The sequence below is a fragment of the Haemaphysalis longicornis genome, unplaced genomic scaffold, assembly GCF_048455015.1.
Source record: "Haemaphysalis longicornis isolate Haplotype H1 unplaced genomic scaffold, Haemaphysalis longicornis Haplotype H1 scaffold_1, whole genome shotgun sequence".
Taxonomy (NCBI): domain Eukaryota; kingdom Metazoa; phylum Arthropoda; class Arachnida; order Ixodida; family Ixodidae; genus Haemaphysalis; species Haemaphysalis longicornis.
The window spans coordinates 392,657,773-392,676,910 of record NW_027526203.1 but is presented as its reverse complement, the minus strand read 5'-3'; the positions used below and the strand labels follow the sequence as shown (position 1 = coordinate 392,676,910).

Below are 19,138 nucleotides of genomic sequence, written 5' to 3'. Positions count from 1 at the left end.
TCCCCTTCATCTTTCACTTTCCTATCTTCTTTCTAACAACTTTCCTGTCGTCTCGTTCCTTCTTCAGTTTCCCGATTTCCTGGGGCTAGAACCTTGTGTGGCGAATCACCCTGCGTTCAGCCATATTTGGTTATAGTCGTGGTGTATGGCTGGCGTGGGCAGGACTTGCCCGCGAGTTCCTGTCCCGTCCCCTCGTTGGGCTCCTTGGTGGGTGGCTAGCACCATGGCCGAACAGATTTTTTATTTCTTGTCTTCCTTTTTCCGTTCAACTGATCCCTCTCGAAAAAGAGGGGGCACCGACGCAACCGCCAAGTTCTTTATGAAAAATGTGAACAACTTCCCACGCTTCCACGTGGTGCACAGTAATGACTCAGAAAAAACCGCACGACTCGCCTCGCCTTTTCTCGTTGCAAAGACGTTAACAGCCACCATTGGGGAAGGCTACAACATCAAGAAGCTGGCAAACGGAGACCTCCTCCTCGAACTGCTCTACAGACATCAATGTGAAAAGCTACCGCAACTAACGTCTTTTGGAGACATCCCTGTAACCGTCAGTGAACACAGGTCACTCAATACAGTCCGTGGAGTCATCTCAGATGACGACCTAAAGTACTTTTCTGAGGAGGAACTTCTAGAAGGCCTAAAAGAGCAAAATGTCACAAATGTCTACAGAATCAAAATCAAACGTGAAAACAAGGAAACTGAGACTAAGCACATCGTCCTGACCTTCGCATCAAGCATCTTCCCAGAATCTGTAGAGGTGGGGTACACAAAGATGAAACTTAGACCCTACATACCAAATCCACGCCGATGCTACAAGTGCCAACGCTACGGCCACGGCTCGCTGAGCTGCCGGGGCCAAGACACATGCGCAAAATCTGCCTCCAACGAACACCTTGCCGAGAACTGCAAATCTGAACAACAGCTCTGTGTGAACTGCAAGCGCAACCACGCAGCATACTCTCGTGCTTGCCCCGCATGGAAAAAAGAAAAAGAAATAATTACACTCAAAGTGACAGAGAAACTAACATTTCACGAGGCAAGGAGGCCACTCTCACCGGCACATACCCGATCCTACTCCGTTGTGGTGCAACAGGGCGCAGCATCACAGCGGTCTTCGGCGCCTGCTGAAGCGACACAGAGTGAGGCTGAAGCAAGGCCCCCCGCGCCCCCGGTGGAAGCAGCTAGTGCTGCTCCACCACTCCCAAAGCGGGCTGCACGGACCCCTGGTTCGGCAGTCTCCAAGGCCTCACCCCACACGGTGAGGTCAAACACTTCAACACACGTGCGTTCTGCACGAACCTCCAGCGTCTCTGAAGAGACGATGGACACAACTGAAGAAGGTTCTGCGCCCTCTACGTCGGATCTAGACAACTCTCTAGACAACACAAAGAGACACAAGCCCCGAATCACTGGACCGTAAACCTAGTTTTCAGTCCATCAATAACCAACATGGCATTCATTGTCCACTGGAATTGTCACAGAGGACTTTTAACTAATTTAAATGACATTAAAGACATTTTCGCCACACACTCACCTGTCGTCATTTGTGTTCAGGAAACGAACTTAGGTCCTAAACACAAGAGTATACTGAGAGGTTACCAGGTCTTCCGCTGCGACCGAGAGCAGGTGAGTAGGCTCTCGGGCGGAGTGGCAATAATTGTCCAAAATGGCGTAGCAGCTCGAGAAGAGAAACTTAAAACTAGGCTAGAAGCAGCGGCTGTCACCCTGCTTGCATTTAAAACAATCACAGTGTGCTGTGTGTACATTGAACCACACCTCGCAGTAACACTGCAAGCTTTTGAAGACTTGGTGAACCAACTACCTGAGCCGTTTTTAATAGTTGGCGGTTTTAATGCCCACTCTTCCTTTTGGGGGAGCGAAAAAACTGATGCAAGGGGTCAGATTTTAGAGGATTTTATTCTATCCAATAATGTCTGTCTTTTAAACACTGGCAAACCTACATACTGCTCTCCAAGCTCAGGAAAAATGAGCTGCATAGATTTGTCTTTTAGTTCGCCAAGTGTTTTTAGTGATTTTAAGTGGGACATCATAGACAATCCATATGGGAGCGATCATCTACCCGTGATCATCAGCGTTATACCTTCACCAACCATTATCACAACGAAACCACGCCGGTGGAAGCTTGAGCTTGCCAACTGGGAACTGTTTACTTCCCACGCAAATTTAGACAAAGTTTTCTCGGATAGTCTTAGCATTGACGAATTGAATAAAGTATTTACATCCTGCATCGTTAATGCTGCACGCGTAGCTATTCAACAGTCCACGGGAGTGGTGAGGCAAAACCACAAGGTGTGGTGGACCCCAGAGTGCAAACAGGCGAAAAAGGAGCAAAATAAAGCATGGGGTGTATTTCGAAGGTATAAAACGCAAGAAAACCTGATAAATTTTAACAAGAAAAGAGCTAAAGCAAGGTACATCCGCCGCAATGCCGAGAAATTCTCGTGGCAAAATTATGTCTCTTCCATAAATAGCTCTGTTACATCAAAAATGGTATGGGAGCAGGTTCATAGGCTAAATGGGACCTACTCTCCCTACACACTCCCCCTGTTAACTGCACCAGGTGTACAAACAAGCATAACAGAGCAGGCAGATATACTGGGGGAACACTTCTCCAGAGTTTCAAGTTCTGCACATTACACTGAAGAATTCTTAAAGTACAAAAACACAGCAGAAAAACAAAGACTTCCAACATATGGTTGAAAAAACGTACCATACAACAGTTTAATTACACTTCAAGAACTAAAAAGAGCTCTGTTGGCGGGAAAGAAGACCACCCCAGGACCAGATGAAATACATTACGAAATGCTTGCACATCTCTCGGGTTCATCGGTTGAAGCACTCTTGAAGTTTTTTAACAAAATTTGGGTATCTGGAAGAATGCCAGAAGGTTGGAAAAAAGCATTCATTGTAGCACTCTTAAAACCTGGGAAGCCACCAACCTCTTCCAGTAGTTACAGACCTATCACCCTTACCAGCTGTCTTGCCAAAACGTTCGAACGTATCATAAATACCAGATTAAGCTTTTTTCTGAAATCGAACAAACTTCTCGATGTTCACCAATGCGGGTTTCAAAAAGCATGCTCGACAACTGACCATCTTGTCCGCCTCGAAAATACTATACGAGAAGCATTTATACACAAACAACATCGCCTTGCTGTTTTTTTTCGACCTTGAGAAGGCGTACGATACCACGTGGTGATTTGGAATCATGCGCGATTTAGTAGAATTAGGCATCCGTGGAAGAATGCTGAAATGCCTGAACGACTTTATGGCAAACCGTTCATTTCAAGTGCGCCTGGGTTCAACCCTGTCAAAGAACTATGTACAGGAAAACGGAGTCCCTCAGGGGTGTATTTTAAGCAGAACGCTATTTGTTGTAAAAATGAACTCTATATCCAAAATAATTCCGAAGTCGATTATGTATTCTCTCTGTTTTGATGATCTCCAAATAGCTTGCACATCCTCCAATGTAGTAACATGCGAGAGACAAGTGCAGCTAACTATAAATAGACTAACAACATGGGCAGACAGAAACGGTTTTCAGTTCTCACCACACAAAACAGTAGCAGTTCTTTTTTCACTCAAACGAGGCTTACAGACCAATCCCAATCTACACCTCAAGGAAATCGACTTACCCATACAAAACGAACACAAATTTCTTGGCATAATGTTTGACAGAAAACTCACTTTCCTGCCTCACATCAATATGTTGAAAAAGAAAGCATCCAGAGCTGTAAACAGTCCTGTTCCGAAAACACTGGGGTTCAGACAAAGCCTGCCTTTTACAAATTTACCGCTCGGTTGTACGCTCCTGCTTGGAGGAGAAGGAGGAGGAGGAGGAATAACTTTATTTGCCCAGGATGGGGTCAGGGGCGGGGTAGGCTAGAAGTCCCTGCTCCCCCTCTTCAGCCATCGGCCAGGAGCCCCTGCTCCTTGGCGGCGGCCTCGGCCATCCGGACAGCCCAAGATTGCGATTCGGCGTCCGAGCTGAGCAGTATCGTCTCCCTCTTCTCCGGTGTACTTATCATTATTCTTGCTTTATCTGTGGTGGTGATGGCAGGGCAGGCCCATAACATGTGTTTAAGGTCAGCCCTTCCTGAGCAGTTTTTACATCTGTCGCTGTGCAGATCTGGGTAATAGTGATTGTACAGTACGGGGTTGGGGTACATCCCCGTCTGCAGTAATCTCCACGCAACTGATCACTTTTTATCTAGTGTTTTGTGCGCCTCTGGGTATTTTAGCCTCCCCAATCGGTAATGATCGATAATTTCTCTATATGTGACCATGCGTTCACTGCCGTTTCTGGACGAGGGCTGCTCCGTGGTGCTTCTTGCGCTAGCTCGGCCGGTTAGTCCTCGAGCTAGGTTGTGAGCATCCTCGTTGCCGGGTAGGGCTGTGTGACCTGGTGCCCATATTAGTTCTACTCTTCTGAGCCTTTATCCGCTATATCCATTCATAATTTTCAGCGCTTCAGCGGATATGCGTCCTCTCGAGAAGTTTCTGATTGCCGTCTTGGAGTCACTGATTATATATCTTGCTCGGGTGGATGCTAGCGCCAAGGCAATGGCAGATTCTTCCCCAGTCTCAGATGGGTTTGCGCGGACTGAACCTGAGGTTATCAAATGGCCGTGCTGGTTAACCGCCGTTATTGCCATGGCAGTGCGGTCCGAGTATTCAGCAGCATCGACGTATATCGCCTCCCTGATTTTTTCAAAGCGCTTGTGGATAGCTTTGGCCCTTTCTTGCCTGCGTGCTTGGTTATGCACTGGGTGCATATTCGTGGGTAAAGGAGGAATGTGCAAATGTGCTCGTGCTTCGGGGGAAATGTCAACTTTATTTCCATGTTGCGAATCATAACCAATGCTTAGGGATCGCAGCACATGTCTTCCAGTCTGACTTTTTGTGAGCCGCTCCAACTGGGAGATTTGTTGGGCTTCGATTAGCTCGTCGAGCGAATTGTGCAGCCCTAATGCATCGAATTTGTTGGTCGGCGTTGTTATGGGTATGCCTAAGGCTTGTTTGTATACTTTTCTAATCATATTGTTAATCTTTGTTTTTTAGTATATCTTGAGTGAGAGGAATGGTGCTACGTAGACCACCATTCTGAGGACGAAGGCCTGAACCAGTCTGATTAAATTGGCTTCTTTGATTCCTTGGTGTCTATTGGCGACTCTGGAAATCAATCTGGTCGTTTGGAGTACGCTTTTTTCTAGCATCCTGATCGCTTCGGTGTTGTGGCCATTCGCTTGTATTCGCAGTCCCAGGACTTTGATCATCGGCACTATTGGTATGAGCCCACCTTTTGCTTGTAGTTCGATCGTAGATTTATATGAGCCTTTTCTTCTCCCCCTGTTTGCCTGATATAGTAGTATTTCTGATTTTTCTGGCGAACATACGAGACCCCTTGGTTCGATGTACTTCTCTATAGTATTGATTGCTTCCTGTAAGGTTTCTTGTATTGCTCCATCACTGCCGCCGGTCACCCAGAGCGTGAGGTCATCTGCGTAGATACTGTGGTGTAGGCCTTCTATTTTCTTCAATTCCGCGGGCAGTCCGATCATGGCTATGTTGAACAAGAAGGGGGAGAGTACAGACCCCTGCGGTGTTCCCCTCGCCCCCAGTTCGAGTTCGTTCGATTCAATGCTGCCGATTTTTATTTTTGCCGTTCTGTCAGAGAGGAAATCCCTCACGTAATTGTACGTCCTAGACCCGATTCCTAGCATCCCGAGGTTTTCCAGGATGGCACTGTGGCACACGTTATCGAATGCCTTCGTCAGGTCTAGGCCTAGGATGGCTTTTGTGTCTCTCGATGATGTGCAGATTTTGTACGAAGGTCCTGGGTGGCTTCCCAGACCTCCGCTGTTGTAATGGGGCGGTCGAGTTCGGGATTTGGAGTTCCCTCGTACGGTTTGAGGTTCTCCTTCGGGTTTGATCCTATGTATCTGTTTTTGATTTCTTCTAAGAGGTCCTTGTCCGATCTTGGATAATTATGTATGATCTTGCTCAGGTTGTGTCTCTGGGTGGTCTTGCATTCCTGGGAATCTATCAGGTAGCGAAGTATATTCCAGGTTTTCCAGTCCATTCCCGAGTCCATATATATATATATATATATATATATATATATATATATATATATATATATATATATATATATATATATATATATATATATATATATATATATATATATATATATATATATATATATATATATATATATATATATATATATATATATATATATATATATATTTATATATATATATATATATATATATATATATAGAGAGAGAGAGAGAGATAGTACCAATTCTGGCGGGTCAGTTCGTTTGCATACTCTTCTATTTCCCTATTTAAATACGCTATTCGCCTTCGTAGGTTGCGGTTTAGCTTCTGTTTGCTTAATTAACCGTCTCCGAAGGCTTTGTTTCGCCTCCCACTTGTGCAAGAGTTTGGTGTCCGCTTGCTGGAGCTCAGCTTCTTCGGGTATCGTTTTCGTCGCTTTTCTTGCATGTGTGTGCAGCTGCTCTACAAATTCCTCAATGTCTGTTATACATCCTGCCTCTTCCGATATCTCCCGTTCGGCTGCCCTGATTCTTCTGAATTCATCCCAATTTGTAATCTTGATTAGGTTTCCTCTTTTGTGATGGGGTGGGCCCGCTGTGGGCCGTGTGGCCACTATGAAGTGGTCACTGCCCAAGTTTTCCAGCAGGTTGATCCACTGTGGGTCGTTAACCAAATTTTTTGTGAAGGTCAAGTCCGGTGTCGTATCCATGCTGACGCTGTTGCCTAGTCTAGTGGGGTACGTTGGGTCGGTGGCTAGAGAGAGGCCAGCTATTTGGGCGTCTTGCCATAGGTTCCTTCCCTTGGTCGTCTCCCGTTTGTAGCCCCAGGCGGAGTGGTGCGCATTAAAGTCCCCCGTTATGATCAGGTCATTTCTCTTGGTTATGTTTATCACCTTGCGGAATAGCTTTGCAAACTTGTGGTTATTACGGGGGCTGCTGTACATGTTGAGTATAAACATACTTCTTTCCCCTCTTTTTTTGGTTGAAATGATTTCGGTGAGGACATGGTCGATTGCTTCTATGCCTGTGTCGTGTTGTATTAGTGGTAGATTGTGCTTGATGAGGGTGACGACCACCGGTTTCTTACCGCTATCGCTACAGGAGTGTTCATTTTCCGGACCGAAGGTTTTATAATTTGGTAGTTTGGCTGGGCATCCCGTTTCTTGCAAGCAGATTACATCGGGTCTTTCCTCTATGTGGCTATTAAGTATAAATTGATTTAGATTTCCTCTCTTCCTCCGGAAGCCCCTGCAATTCCATTGCCATATAACGTATCTGTTGTAGCGATTATTGGACATAAGTGATGGGTTGAGCGGCTTCAAGGTTGATTCTGGTACTTTCTGTCACGGGTGGCCTGGCGTAGGGCTTGGTCGTTTTGATGGGACCGATTTGTCCGCTGCCTCCTTCACTGAAGCGGGCATTTTCTAGTGCGAAAATTCTCGCTGTTATGCTTCCCTCAAATTTTGTAAGCATGTTCTCAAACTTTTCCTCAAACTGTCGTAGTCTACTGTTTAACAGTTCCTCGTCAACAGTCTTTGCTTGAAGGGTAATGTCTGTTTCTTCTGCTTGCTTGCTAAGGGTTGTGGCCCTCCTCTTCGGAGGGGGAGATTCCGTACCTGGGTTCCCTTCTGTCGAATTTATCGGCATGTGTCTATCAGGTTGCGTTGCAACTTCCATCTTTGTTCCCTCCTCGACAGACTCAGTTGATGAATGATTCTTATTGGCTTGTTTAATGCTTAGTATCTCTGCCTTGAGTGCCCTGTTTTCTGCCATCACTATCTCTAACATTTGTCGAATTTTAGTGATTTCCGACTGGTTATCTGACTGGCTTTGATTATTGATGTGTGTGTGCTGTGTGGAGCCGTGGGAGATGACACCAGCCCAGCTCACCTTATTTTGTTGGGGCTCTTCTTTTTGTTGACATCCCTTCCGCGCCTCGCTGGTCCCGAGCCTGGTCTTGGATTTCGACCTTGACCTCGACCTTGATCTCGAATCGCTCCTCTGCCGGGTCCGGTCGTCATCTCTCCGCTGTCGGGACGTCGACCTCGAGCTGCGCGGATCAGGAGCCGCGTCGTTGTGTGTACCGCCTGCGCTGCTTCTCTTCTCCTTGTTCCCGTGGCCTCCTTTGCCGCTTGCTACAGAGGCGCAGAATATCGGTGTTATCTGCATAAGAAGAAGCACGAGGTATGCGAGACGTGCGGAAGACTCGGCCACAGGACTGACGTGTGCCCCGCTCCGGAAAACAAGATCTGCAGGGACTGTGGAGCCAAGAACCCGCAAGAAAAGCACAAGTGTGACCCCAAGTGCGTGCTTTGCGGCAGAGACCACCGAACTGGCGACAAAAAGTGTCGCCAACGCTACCAAATGCCGTTTTTACTCAAGAAGCGACAGTGGGAGAGGAACAAACCCTTGGAAGAGAAAGTAAACCCGCACAACCAGCGATGCGATGCGATGAGGCTTTGAGGGGGGGGGGGGGGGGGAGGTAGGAGGAAAAGGCCCGAAACTGTCCAGCGCAGGCGACAGCGTTTCGGGAATTCTCAGACACGGTGCCTGGAAGGGAATAACAGAAGACCACGGAAGAGACCGGTCTGGCTCTTTCCCACGTCTACCCTCCTGCTTGGATCATGGCTGCATTGTATATGGCTCAGCCAGAAAATCATATTTGAAACGATTAGACCCAGTCCACAATTTAGGTCTACGTCTCTCGTCTGGGGCTTATAGGACATCACCCATCAACAGTCTTTACGTCGAAACAAATGAACCACCACTCACAGACAGAAGAACAGTGCTGACATGCTCATACATCCTAAAAATCCGTTCTCTACCAAAACATCTGTGTTACCCCATAGTCACAAAATCCTTGTCAAGGACACTGTTTATTAACAAACCCCAAGCAATTAAACCATTACTTCTTCGGTTCGAAGAAAAATGCCAAGAGCTGAGTCTGTTAGATGCATTACCTGAAATCGCCCAGAGACATGACCAACTACAACCTTGGTATACTTTTCCTACTGTATGTGACTTTACACTAACACAGTTTCAAAAAACCAAAACACCACGTGAACATATCATGCAGGGGTTTTTAGCACTCAACTAAAAATATAAAGACCACACAGCTTTTTACACAGACGGTTCAAAAACATCAGGCTACGTTGGGGCTGCAGCAGTGCAAGGGAAATGGGAAAACGTGGTCAGGCTGCCTCAATGTGCCTCGATTTTCACAGCGGAATGCTACGCCATTGTGGTTGCTGTAAAAAGAATATTAAAAGAAAAAATTAAAAACAGTATTACCTACACAGACTCGCTAAGCGCCATCACAGCACTGAATTACAGAAATGCGGCCCAGCCTGTAGTAGGAGGCATAATACACGATGTACTAACAGCCGAAGCTCTCGGACAGAAAATTATATTCTGCTGGGTTCCTAGCCATATGGGAATTAATGGGAACGAGAGAGCCGACAGATGTGCCGCACAGGCCAGTAATGGAACCATAACTAAAGTAAACATTCCTCACCGTGACTGCATGAACTTTATACGACGTAAACTTGCAGCCAAATGGCAGGCCTTATGGGATATTGAAACTAACAACAAACTGCACACGGTTAAACTCACTATAGCAGATTGGCAAACGAGCAGACATGAAGATCGCCTCACAGAAGTCATTCTATGCCGCCTTCGCATAGGACACACTCATCTGACACATAACTTTCTCCTGATGAAACAAGATAAACCGAGATGCGAAGAATGGGACCAAGATCTAACAGTAAATCACATCTACTCTCATGTGGGAAATTCGAGGCCATCAGGAAAAAACATTTTCCGCAGTTTTACAAACAACACATCCCTTTTCATCCTAGCTTACTCATAGGAGACTATGCCTTTGTTGAAATTTCCTCCCTTGTTAGTTTTCTAAAAGATGCGGAACTCTTAAACAAGCTGTAAATGTTCTAAAAATAAGCAAACACACAAAAGTAAAAGCACTACCACCTGTTTGGCGCATGATAGCCTTAGTTGCTTATGTGCCATAAAACTCCACTCCACTCCACTCCACGCTACCACCCTCAAGCGTCAGATACAGTTGTAGTAAATATAAATACCCCAGAAAATAAAGGAGTACCCAGTCGCCCAGACAGCCGAATTGGTAAGGCATTCGAGATCAAATCGAAAGGCGTGGGTTCGGTCCCCACTCTGGGAGCGTGTTTTTCTTCCACTCTTTCTTTCTCGCGTATATTAATAAAAAAATGTAACTTACTAACGTGAAAAAATAGTCTAACAATTCCTTTATGCCTGCTTTGGCGTTCATATATATATATATATATATATATATATATATATATATATATATATATATATATATATATATATATATATATATATATATATATATATATTTTGTAGAACAGAGACGTACGGGACGAGGGATTCCGTAAGGACACACATCAAAGTTGCAGTCCTTATTGCCAGTGCTGTTTTGGCGTTTTAACAGTGTTTTATAGTGCCGAATGAAATATGATTGCCTTTATTTATGTTTTTTAATGCAGGCATAAATAATTGAAAATTCAAGTCGAGAAAAAATGCGCCGTTTTTTCCGGAAAAAACGGCGCATTTTTTCTCGACTTGAATTTCCAATTATTTATTCCTGCATTAAAAAAAAATAAAGGCAATCATATTTCATTCGGCACTATAAAACACTGTTAAAACGCCAAAACAGCACTGGCAATAAGGACTGCAACTTTGATGTATATATATATATATATATATATATATATATATATATATATATATATATATATATATATATATATATATATATATATAGACAAAAATAACAGTTGGCAGTCAAGAAAACCTCGGAAAGCAAAGGGGAGGATGTGGTAGGTCATTGAAAGAGATAAAGAATTTGGAAAGAAAGAAAGAAAGTGGAGAAAAAATGCCCGTCAGGTGGGATCCGAACCCACTACCTCCAGAATACCGGTCTGGTGCGATAACCACTACGCTGCCGGCGGGGCGATTTTCCCCTCCACTTTCTGGGGTATTTATGTTAAGGTATTTTTGTTTCCTGTGCTTGGGGGTGGTAGCCAGCGCCACTCGGACTACTCGGGGTGAAGGGGACCTTCTTTTTAACCCCCGGGCCGTGACTCGAGTGTCTACGACATATCAAGAGTGGTCGACCAGCGTTGAACCCTCTTAAGCTTCCTATGGCACCAAGGCTGCCAGAACAGAGGCCCTCGCTATGCATGTAGCGAATCAGTATGGGAAATGAGGGGCTCGTTGAAAATAAGACAGAAATAAGAGTTGGCAGTCAAGAAAACCTCGGAAAGCAAAGGGGAGGATGTGGTAGGTCATTAAAAGAGATAAAGAATTTGGAAAGAAAGAAAGAAAGTGGAGAAAAAATTTAATCCTTATTTTCAACGAGCCCCTCATTTCCCATTCTGAATCGCTATATATATATATATATATATATATATATATATATATATATATATATATATATATATATATATATATATATATATATATATATATATATATAGAGAGAGAGAGAGAGAGAGAGAGAGAGAGAGTGAGAGTTCTCTCTTCATGCGTCCCTCATGAAGGGTCACAGGTAGGTCGGCAGCAGTCGCAGCACATACCTGTGGTGTTTGCGAAGGACGTAAGAAGCACCGGCAGCACCACCGTACGAAAGACCTTTATTGTACACAACACATCGAATATATACATAAATGACAGACGCGCCCCCTGGGGTGAAAGACCACAAAGTAAAACCGAAACTGAATATAACAATACCCATGTAAAACCTGGCCAACCGGTCCGTTTACCTACCAATGGGGAGGCTTCACTGGTCACACCACAGTTTCACTACTATTTTTCAAGCCCCTGGTGTGCACCAGCGCCTTCTGAAGCTGCTCAAGGGTCTATTCGGTTCACCTGCACCGCGTGAACCATTTCAGGCGGTGCCGCACTTCGCCGTTCGTTTCAGCGGTGCAGCTCGCGGCGCCTGAACCGCGCCGTTCGATTCACCGGTGGTGCCGACGGGTGCAGGGTGGGTTCATGGCTTTGCCTACACTCCCTGCCGAGGAGGTGCAGAAGGAGACGGAACATGTGCAGGTCTGGTTCCGCCGATGGCGGAACCTGCATGCTTTGCACCGCTGTGAACTGTTCAAGAGGTGCAGGCTGAATCGAATAGACCCCAAATTTCTCCCTTACATTACCATGATTACCCGCGCACCATGTAAAGTACAGTGAACTAGAATACTTGGTATTCTAGTTCACTCTAATGTAAAGCTACTGCCGTGTAGCGCCGCCACTGTTAGACCTCCACCGCCATTTGCAATTTCCCGCGCTGGCAATCGAAACACACCGCGCCGGTGCTTTCACAATCCTCCCACCCGGATTGCCGCAGACCACCACAATTGCTTCGTATGCTGTCGCAGGGCCTCCAGAAGCGCACACGCAAGGACAGATTGATGAATTACAAGCTTGCCAAGAACGCCGGAATTTATTCAAAGCATGGTTATGGTAGGAAGGCAAAAGAATGGGGGTTAGTGATAAGTGAAGCGCAATCCAGACAGAAGAAAACTTGTGTGCACCTGCCGGTCTGCTGAAAGCTGCATTACCACGCGCCTATTTCATTTCTCGTATTTCGTGGGAGGAATTGATATCGTCGAGTATTTTGTTCGTGATCATGCCGAAGGGAGATGCATGTACTCAAGCATGCTCCCCGACTTCTGCGAGGTAAAGCAAAGAACGACACAAAACTGACAAAACGGAACGTTGGATTGCGGCCCTAAGCCGCTAGGCCCTAAGCCGCTATCCAATTAGTAGACAGTATTGAGAGTTAACTCAGTCAACCCAGTTAACCTGCGCAAAAGCAACCAAGCTTACTAAGAAAGAAATATATTTGTGCGCACTCACCGTTTTTAACTCTAATTATCTTGTGCAAAAATAATTTTATTTTTTTGTCATGCGGTCAATTTGTAGTTTTTATCTAATTTATTTCTTTATTTGTTAACGATTACAAAGGTGTTACGGAAGTGTAACTAATTTAGAGCGGCCCTTTTAGCGGTGAGCTGTGCAGCAATCTGGCAACAAAGAGTTGGTCGATTGTTCTTTTTCTTCTTTTCGGATAGTCTCGTTCTTCGGGCGCCCGCTAGGGGACTGGCGGGACGCCGCGTCTCGCGCTCAGCTGTGCTAGCCCTGCCGGACTTCACGTACGCGGGGGGTGGTGGAAACGCTTTTTCCTTGAGTGGGCGGCAGTTCTATCCGGAAAGGAGACGCTCGCTGTATTCCAGGGAGCGTCGTCTCACCGGTGGAAAAAAATGAACTCCAACGTGGCGTACAACGCAGCGCCGAGTACTGCGCAAGCCGGAGTGCGGGTGAGTAGACGCACATACGCATCGCGCCACGAGCCCGAGCGCTTGTAAACACCGTTGTTTGAAAAACAGGCCATCTTACTTGTGTACCACCGCGAATTTTAAACAGAGCAGGTGCGCGAGTAATAGAACTGGTTTTTCGCATTTTTGGACATGGATACGTCGGCCTGAAGCGCGTATTTGCATGCTTACAACGAGCTGAAGCGTGTATAAGGTAACATTTTTACGCGACCGACGGAAAATGCTGTACGTCTTGCATTGTTGCTGTAAGGCTCGACGTTTACTTTTGGTACCATTTGTATTTCATGTTAACATTTTATCGGGAACTGATCGTGGGTGTCTGTTACTTTCGGTGGTCTAGAAGCCGCTCCGTCGCCATGTGGCGGCAGGTTGTCAGTGATTGCATCCCCTGAGCTTGTTGTTGCTCTCTTTGTTTTTGTTTATTTGTAAACACGTGACTGAAGTCGTTACGCAATTCACACCTCGAATCTGAGAGCTATTGGGCTCCTTGTGCAGGTATGCTGCTTATAAAGCTGTCAGAATCTGATACATTGTAATGTCACGGACTGCTCGCGGAGGGGAAACTGGCCTATGGAGATATATGTGAATGCCTAACCACACAATTTGCATGAAAGGCGCGTTTTAGTGCATGGCCAGCATAAAATTTCAAATGTGTAGAGAGAAGTAATTGCTGGGCGTTTATTATGATGCGCGAGATCAGCATTGTGAAAGTAAAAGTTCTATGAGCGAAGCGTGTCTGGCCCACGGAAACTTTTGCTTTCGACAATGTCAGCCCCCTTTCATACCGCGCCACCTGAGCAGCGAGGCAATTTATTTGTTCATCGCGGTCATTTGCCGCCAGAAAAACTGTTCTTAAGCGGTCGTTTGGCGCTCGCTACTTGTTACCTGTTCGTCGTGAAGTGACGCCAATGTCGGGGAGTTTTTAGTTTTTGTGGGTTGCACGATTAGTTGTTTTGAAAAGAAATCTGGAATGCTAATGTCGTAAGTAAACTGCAGTTTTCAAGCGAAGAAATATTCGGCGGAGAGTTTGTGTCTATGTTCAGATCAGCCTCTACCCTCTGTATCTGTCGCACCTCTTTCATACAGCGACGTACCCGTTAGTTGTGAATACGGCACTAGGTGACTTCTTGCTCTCCCAGTGTGCAAATAGATTCAGGAAGAGTTTTTTTTTTTTTTTTTTATCAGTTTACGCTGCCGGCGTCACATTTTGTGACATTTCTCGAAACGAATGCCACTTATGGTGTGCGCACCTCATCCTCACAAGCCTAGCTAATGTTTGCCTAGCTAATGTTTCATCTAATTTTCATCCGGCTTAGATGAAAATTATCAGCTTTATTTTGTCAGCTTTATCAGCTTTAAAATCATCAGCTTTATTTTTTCTCGAAAAACTTTCGAATGTATTTTTCAACCAGGGTCCTTACCAAGTGAGGTAGTGCTATGGGGTGGGCCGTTCTGAGAAATTCATTTTGCTTATATGACAAAGGCTGTTCTTAGTTTGACTGCGGCTTGAGTGAAAAGTTGCCAGGAAAATTTCCCCCCTTGTTCGAGAAAACTTGCGTAACACCGCATCAACAGTTCGAGAAGTATAAATTGGGAAATGGCTCCGTGGTGAACTGTGCACAATCAGTTGCATTTATGGGTGTCGAGTTAGTTACCTCCCCGCCCCTCCTTTGAGACATTTTGTTTATTGATGCTGGGCTGGCACTTATAAAATATTAACGTCTGCTTTCCCTCTCTCCAAGGGCAAATGACGGGGGGGAGGGGGGTGGGGTGCGAACGCTATTTTGATCAGTGTAGGTGAAGTGGCAGCGAAATATCTATTGTTAAATAGTGCATCAAAGCGAATGTATTCTATTTCAGTGTATTTATAAACTGAAGGGGCGTACGTTTTCTCTCCTTGTGAGCGCAGCAACTACGCGCACCTCCCCCTTAACCCCGTTTCCGATGCCCCTGAACGCTTCCCTGTACCGGCGCCAATGAAGGTGGTTTGGGGTTACCATTTATGAATCATAATAATAATAAAAAAAAACTGCCTTTCCACTATGTGAAGGATGAGCAGCGATCTAGGCGCAGTCCAAGGTGTTGACGAACCGAAACACGTATGTTTGTAATTTGCCATTAAGCATACTTCCTAATTTGCTGAATGTAACTTGGAAGGACTATAGTTTTGTTACAGCGGACTAACAAGGGGCGGTCCGTTTGCCTCCCGCGTTGTTATCAGCCCACAGTGTGTAACACACCAACCCAAACCGCTCGACCACGGAGGGCAGCAATGAGGTCTCATCGGATCGTGAAGACGTTCATGTTGAAATCTCCCACCAGCACAACGGGCATGTCATCGTTGAGCGCGTGCTGCATAAAGGGACGACCTGTGATGTGAGCGTACGGGAGACACCAATCATAACGTCGCTCCTGAAACCCTTTTAATTTCTCGTGTCTGGGCGGGAAAAAACGTTCAGGGGCCCTTCAAAATGGCGACGCAGAAGACTTGCTCTGGAGACGAAATATTGCCGTTCTACGCCGATTTGTACGCGTACGCTACATATGGAAACCGAGACATATACAGCTTCGCCATTAAAAAAGAAAAAAAAAAGACAGAATCCGCACGATTACTATTTCAACCCACGAATACCCCAATATTCCGTTGACACGTGCCCTTTGCTGCATTTCATGCTCGTTGAGCTTAAAAAAAAAAAAAGCAAAGAAGACCAGCTTACGAAATTGCCTGCTTATCGGGCTTAAGCGGAAACGATCTTAGCAAACTAAACGCATTTTAGTTTTCATTTTCAAAGTGTCAAACAAAACCTCCGAGTTTGCGAAATTTAGCAGGCACGCGGCCTGCAAATATGGCTCAGAGGTGTGGAAGCTGTGTGCGTTTTTCCCCAGAAACGGCCTCCGTTGTGAGCTGCCGCCCCGCCGATCGGGGTACAACACGCCAAGCAATGTTGCGCGCTTGTTACCCTAGGTTGTTTTTGTTTTGCAACCTTCGTAGTGGGTGATCGTGCGTAGCCGCGCACTGCTCCGCTGCTGTGACGCCACCATTGGTAGTCTGGGGCTAACTTGCCTGGAATACTCTCACGTATTCGCAATACAGCTTGCTATATTTCGAAGCAGAAGCGTAAGCTGATGCTGCCTCATCTCCATTCACTCATGACTTTGGGCTAAACTCAGCTGCCGTACTCTTTTTTTCTTCTGGGATTTAATTACGGGGTAATTAATTTTCTGTGGAATACATAGCTCGTTAGAGCTCTTCTGATTGTAAGCATCTTCAGCGAAGAGGGGGGGGGGGGGTTGTATATTGGTACTAGTTGTACGGTGCTTTATTGACGCCTGAAGCGGTAATAATGTTTCCCATAGCTATGCGATACACTCGAAAACATTCCTTGAATTTAAAAGCGTTGAGTGACTCTGGTTGAGTTTTACCAGAAACAAGATGGCGCCAAAGACAGCGTTGTTGTGTTCAACTCGTGCTGGGTGGATGGTACTAACGTGTCCGTCCTGTGTGCAGTGCACGACAGTAAATGGTCGGCCAATGTTCGATTGGTTCTATTTCAAGCCCTAGTTCCCATGTCTCATTTGTCGTTATTTGCGACAAAGGGAAAGGGGGGTGCATATGAATGTGATGGTGTAAGCGTTTACCACTTAAAGAGGTTTGCATTGGAATTCATGCAGCACGCCATTCACTGAAACCTTTTGAGCAGTACGGAGTGAAAAATGACGTAGGAGCACGCTGGTTTGTTTACGTGTGGCACGCTTGGAACGCCGCTAAATTGTGAGCGGAGTCGCGGAATCCCGAAGTGGCGTCGCATGTGCAGCGTAGTTCTCGCTATGCTGTGTGTATCCGTCGCCATCGCAGAGAAGCAGTTCGCATCAGCGGTCTTTCTGTCCAGCTGACCTTTGACATTTTGAGTTCGGCTTTTTTTGAGTAGCCAGCCGTAGTGAACTTTTGAATGGCGGGCTGCAGTGAACTCCACGAAAACAAAAACAAACAGGCGCGTCCTGTTGCGACTCCCACAACCAACGTTATGGATGGACCGCAGCAGGAGAGAATGGAAACGCCTCGCCATGTCGCATGCGGCTGTTATGGACGAGGCACCTGCTCCGTTGCATTGTTCCGCACGTTGCCCCCGTATCCTTTCTCAAGCATCATCTTCTCGTCTACAGTGCTGCTTCCCTATCCTTTCGCGTGGTAGCCGTCTTCGGGTCCACTTGTGTTACCGTCCGGCTGTTCGAACGTTCTGTGCATTGAATGTGGCTTGACTAATCCGCGCTTTTATGTACTCGTTCCGGTTTTCTGGGCACTATTTCAAAAATTTAATTTGCCGGATAGGCGGTGCACCGGCTCTGGCTGCTGCAGAAACACGTCGGCGGTAATAAGGTAAGAAAAAAACTCGTCAGCTCGTAGCCAAGAACTCGCACACCTATTTAACATGCATGATTGCTTTCTATTCACCTTCATTTACTGGGTTGGTATTTCATTCTTACCTTCTTCGTTCTGGTTCATCAATGAACTTTATCGGCAGCGCAACGTTCCAAACGGGTTGCGGAGTATACCAGCTTAATAGAGCCCTAATCGTAAGACTGAGCCGGTCATGTAATGTGTAATTTTATGACGATACGTGGGTGGGCCCCAGTCGTGCCTTCTTGTACCGAAAGCGCTGTGGTGCGGAAGAATTCAGTTTTCCGTGTCAGCTCTGGCGGCACTGAGTGATTTTACGTAACAAAAAGCAGCGGCGAGCGGTTCGTACCCACGCGTGCTAAGCTGATTTTACAGTAATACCGTCATGTTGCTGGTTTATGATAGCGGCCGCATTTCCAGTGCTGAAATTTTCTGGATGCGGCAAGTGCACCTCGCGCACCTTAGTGTGTGCATTTATGGGGTCGCCATGAGGTTGTGTAAAGACAGACCGACGTTTTAAGAATCCAGACCGGCGCACCTGCTTCAGTGTGCCGACTTGTGTGAATCGGTGTCCTGCTTGAAGACTGTCGCCAAGCCCCGAGCTCTTGGCTTGAGGGCGAAGGCGCGGGGGACGAAAATGGCTGCCCGCCGCCGCCCGCTTTGATGCCGCTGGCGGCCGAAAGCAAAAGAACAGAAACATGCCGAACAGCCTCCCCCTACCCCCCCTCCCCCCGGCTGGAGAGAAAAATCGATGCCTTTCCTTCTCTTTAATGTAACCCGCCCGCCGCCGTCCGTGTGGTTCGGCCGCGCTAATCCCACCGTGCCGTGTTCTTTTTTTGCTCGCTTCTCGGCGCACCCCGGTGTCCGTGGCGCAGCAGCCGCTCTGGTTGAATTAATTGTTATCCCCGAAAGGAGTAGGCAAAAGAGCGGGGAGTGCGTCAGTGCCTTGGCCCTGTCCGGTCGCGAGGAGCGCCGGCTGCTTTTCAAACTCCACTTCCCGTCAGGCTGTTTGCTTTTTTGACGTCGCCCGTACTTCGCCTTCCCAGCGTCCGGCGCTCAGCCTGCCCGCTTCTATCCAAATAACACCCTTTACTTTCTATCTCTCGTGTGGCCGTACCCCGCCCCTTTACCCCCCGCCGACGCGGGCCCGTTCTTCGATCTGCTTTTTTCTTTTCCCCTGCGCTTTGTTCGCTTCTTTTGCGCGTTCTGTGAGAGGAGGTGGGGCGGCGTAGCAAAGAACGCGGCGCCGACGCCAG

At 46.5% G+C, this 19,138-nt stretch overlaps 1 protein-coding gene across 2 annotated transcripts in view; it reads left to right on the top strand.

The window, feature by feature from the left end:
• Positions 1-13,225: 13,225 nt before the first annotated feature.
• The window catches only part of LOC144155301 (uncharacterized), a 43,242-nt gene continuing 37,329 nt past the window's right edge, over positions 13,226-19,138 (top strand). For both annotated transcript variants that reach the window (XM_077686646.1, XM_077686645.1), the window contains exon 1: positions 13,226-13,465. The gene's annotated coding sequence lies outside the window, so the exon portion shown is untranslated. The remainder of the gene's footprint in view (positions 13,466-19,138) is intronic.